Source organism: Alligator mississippiensis, chromosome 1, assembly GCF_030867095.1.
Source record: "Alligator mississippiensis isolate rAllMis1 chromosome 1, rAllMis1, whole genome shotgun sequence".
NCBI classification, from domain to species: Eukaryota; Metazoa; Chordata; order Crocodylia; family Alligatoridae; genus Alligator; species Alligator mississippiensis.
Genome location: NC_081824.1, coordinates 88,258,812 through 88,263,553, shown reverse-complemented (window position 1 = coordinate 88,263,553; position 4,742 = coordinate 88,258,812).

The window sequence follows — 4,742 nt, the reverse complement described above, 5'->3', positions numbered from 1 at the left end:
TAGAAAAGTAGGGCTGAAAGGAACTTCAGGAAGTCTTTTAGTCCAATCCCTTGCTCAAGGCAGAACCTTCTTATAACAATGATCTAAACCACCTTATAGCAATGTTGGTTTAACCTATTCTTAAAACTTCATGAAAAACCCTGTTGCCCAGTTACTAAGCCCTTGTCTCCAAAATGCCAAGAATACCCTAATCTGTCACAAGTAAGCAGGGCCATCCCTGGGGTGGGGGGGGCATGAGTTGGGGTGACTGCCCTGGGTCCCTTGCTTTGGGGGGGCCTGCAGAGCTGGGTGGAATAGAGTGGCATGGTGAGTCTGTACTGCCGCCAGCTTCATGTCCAGCCGATTAACACCCCCCCTCCCCACCGATTCCAGCATATCCGGCTGCTTGCCACCCCCCTGCCACTGAATCTGCCAACTTACTCACATGCAGGGGCAGGGCCCCACACACACTGATTTCCCCCGGGCCCTACACCCTGCTTGGATTGTCTCTGCAAGTAAGGATGAGGGTGTTGTCAATGTCTTGTCACTTCAAGTACTTTCTTAGAATACACTTGAGAGATCCAAGAAAGAAGAACTCCAATCCTGGAGATGAAGACAAAACTCAATCCATGCCAAATATGGGGATCTTTCTGACCTTGAATGGAGGACCAAGACATTCTAAGTAGGAATCTCCTCCTTATTTTTTAGTCCCAGCAGGAGCATCAGCACATCACAATCAATGTCTCCAGCCTTGACTACAGCCACCACCTAATGCTATTGAGGGAGATGGGGAATAAAATAAAAATAAATAATAAAACATAAACAACCCTGACACCTATCACAAAAGGAAGGGAGAAAAAAGTCCTTCCTGACTCCATGTTGCAACCACAAAATCCAGAAGCATGGGAAAACCAAACACCTTCCATTTTCTTGGAACTATGGAGACCACAAACACAGCTCCATATATTACACCCCCTAACTGGAGAGACAAGAATTCCCTTGTTGTCACTATCCCTTTGTTTATTTTTCTTTTGCAACTCAACAAGTATGGTGCTTTCCTTCAATCTCCTATAGCTGTTCATGGTCCTTTCCAATAACCAAATTCTCTGGCCTACACAGCTGTTCTCATGATCTCTCTTGTCATCATCTCCTAGCAATTCACAGAATATTTTAGGCATTGATACTCTGAGATCATCCCTGAACAGGACCAGCACAAACATTTTTTGCCATCCTGAGAGGCCTCTAGGCATCACATATGCCGCACCCCCACCAGAGCACCTGTGAGGGGACCATGCCAAAACCATCTCAGTGCAGGGCCACTTGCCTCCCCTTTGCTTCAGCTCCCAGAACATCATCCAGACCCAAGTTACAATGAAGGTGGTGGCTTCTAGGGGGCATGTCTCAGATAATTCAGTAACATGCATGGGTCATCACCTGTGGCCCTCTGTACCCAGTTTCTTTGCACAGGGAGTGGGTATTTACTGGAGTCACTCTGGCTCTCAAATCCCAATAAGGCAGGGACCTTGGTCTCAGCCAGGGTGCAGGGGAAGATGACAGCAGGGTTACTTGCTGGCCATGTGGCTGAAGCCCAAGTCTTGGGTGAAGGTTTGGTAATGAAACCTCAGTGCATCCTCTGTAAATTTCTCAGTCATGGTTTTCTTCAGCCTTCCAAAGCCAAGAGGCTACCTCACAGTGCTGCAGGATGAAGGCACTTGGGTTGCCCAAGAACTCACCAGGCCCATCCCGTGCCAGGCAGCAGCTGTGCAGCTAGTATGATCACTCCCCTGCACCCAAGCAACAGGTTTTCTTGGCCAGACTGCAGGCAGGTGACATGGACATCATGTGCACCAGCTTGAATTTCCTCCAGATATCCTCACAGGGCATCATGGAGTGGCAGAAATCCTTTTCTGAAGCCCCTTGCAGATTTTTGCCACCAGAGGGTGGGTGGGCTGCCTGGCTTCAAAGGGTACCATTTTTGCTGCCTCCTACAGTTTGCCTAGGTAGCCACCTGTGCAGACTGTATGGTTACATCAACTCTATTCCTGAATAATGCTTCTCCAAACTTTTTTTGAAAACCCATAATGATGGAGATTCCACAACTTTCCTAGGCAGCCTAATCTGCTGCCTCACTGTTCTAACAGAAGAAATGTTGCCTGATAGCCAAGCCAATCCTACTTTGCTGACTAGGTTCTATTTAAATATCTATTTTAAAATGAAATGTAAACTTTTCAAAACATTTTTAGTATAGGATTTAATAAATGCAGCCAAGAGGGGACATTGTGGTTTTGACAGAACAATAATTAAATAAAGTTACGGAAAAAAAATATTTTTGCACTGATTTGTGAAGGCTGTGCAGCATAGTTCAAATAGTAATTTGAAGTGCTTTATTTAGTAACTGGTATAATAATTCCATAGATAAAGTCAGGTAATGACAAAAACCCAAAACATTTAAGGCCTTCTGAACTTTACATATATCACACTGTCTTTCAAATGGCTCAAGTAGTGCACGTGATTAAGTGTTTTGTTGTATGAAAACACAAATGTACTCTTGCCTTTAATAAAATAACAATAAAATTATAAAAGCAAAATACATCCACTCATTCAGAATAAATGAATTTATGAGATAAATAACCACCTACCACTCCAATGATATATTATTCAGACAAAGAATAACAGAAAAGGGCATGTGATTGCTTTACTATTAAGATCTAATGTATATAGCAGCCATCCACACTCAGGAAAAAAGCCAGTTGTCAATATATGATAAGAAACAGAGACTGAGTTCAACAAGTCTTATTGTGCAATACAGAAATAGAGCTAAGAAGCAAAAAAAAAAAAAAAAAAATTGAGGGGGGGAGAATAGTTTACTCTAGTGATAACTCTTGGGATAATAACAATGTCTATACTTAGTGATTGCAGTTAGCAAAATTAGTGCACTAGATTTCAAAAAGGTGGATTCCATCCAACTCAAGGAGTTAAAAGGCATTGTGCCATGGGAGGATAAACTGAAGGTTAAAGGCACCCAGGAGGGCTGGAGCTTCTAAAGGGCACAGTATTGTAAGCCCAACAAGAAACTGTCCTGACATGATGGAAGCACAAGAAGAATGGCAAGAGACCAATTTGGCTGCACACAGAGCTTCTAAAATGCCTCAAATGCAAAAAGAAAGTATACAGGCAATGGAAGAATAGGAAGGTCATCAAAGTAGCATACCAGGAAATAGCAAGAACCTGAAGGGACCAAATGAGGAAGGCAAACAAAAATAAGCTGCACCTGGTAAATGAGGTTAATGAAAACAAGAGGAGGGTCTGTAAGTGTCATTGTCAAAGAAGAAGGACAAGGAAGCTATGGGTCCTCTGTTAATAAGCAAGAGAGGGGGCACCTAAATGAAGATGAAAAGAAGGAGGAGCTATTCAACAGCTACTTTGTTTCAGTCTTTACAAAAAAAATTAATCTGTAGCCAGACACCTAAGAAGTAGGGCTATGTGAAATGGCACCATTCCATTTCTCCTTGAGTTTCGAGGTTTCGACCGAACAGTGCTCCATTTCAAATTTCATTTAAATTCGAAACAGCTGGTCTGACTTCCAACCCCGGCACTAGATCAGGCTGGGGGTGCTGAGCTGACTCCCCATCCCCTGCCAGATTTTGTGCCGGGGATGGGAAGTCAGACCAGCTGGATTGACTTCCCATCCCCAGTGCTATGGTCAAAACATTTCAACTTTTGAATCATTTTGACTAGCCTCATTTTGTTTCAAGGCTGTTTTGAAGCCCTTTGTTTTACTTCAGTTTTGCTGTTTCAACCTCAAAATGAGTCAAAACAGTGTCAGAACAAAACAGTTGGTCAAAATTTTGCCCAGCCCTACTAATAAGGATTATCTGGATAAGGAAAGGGACAAGATGAGGGAAGAGATAAAAAAGAAAGACATCCAGAGAGCTTTTGTTGGGTCTGAATGAATTCAAGTCAGCAGAGCTGAAGGAACTTCACCCCAGGGTCCTGAAGGAATTAGCCAAGGAGATCTCAGAGCCCTTCACAAAAATTTTCATGAAGTCCTGGGAGATGGGCCAGATAGCAGAGGACTGGAAAAGGGCCAACATAGTATGACTCTCTTAAAAAGAAAAGAAAAGAAAAGAAAAAAAAGAAAAGAAACAAGGAGGACCCAGAAAATTACAGATCGGTTATCCTCACCTCAGTACCTGGGAAACTACTGAAGAATATCCTAAGGAAGGCCATATGCAAGCATCCAGAGGAGGAAAGGCTGGTTACAAGCAGCCAACATGAATTGACAAAGAACAAATTGTGTCAAATAAACTTGATATCCTTCTTTGACAAAGTAACTACTGGGGCGGATGAAGGGACTGCTATGGATATAGTGTACCTGGACTTCAGCAAGGCCTTTGTCAAGGTCCAACAAGCCTTCTCATGGAGAAATATGGGCTGGACAAGGCTACTATAAGGTGGCCAATTTCAGTTTTTGCAGGTTGTTGGGTTTTTTATTTAAGTTTTTAATTTTTTTGAGTTCTCATGCCAAGCCCCACACTTGCCCAAAGGAGGCAGCATGTTACTTCAATCTGGCTCACCCGACATGGCTCATGGGTGTTGAGCACCCACTAATTTTTTTGGTGGGTGCTTGAGCCTCAGAGCACCCATGGGGTTGGCACCTATGAGGTGGATAGATAACTGGCTCAATAGCTGCAAGAAAAGAGTAATTTTAATGGGTCCATGTCAGAATGGCAGAAGGATTCACGTGGAGTCCCACAGGGGTC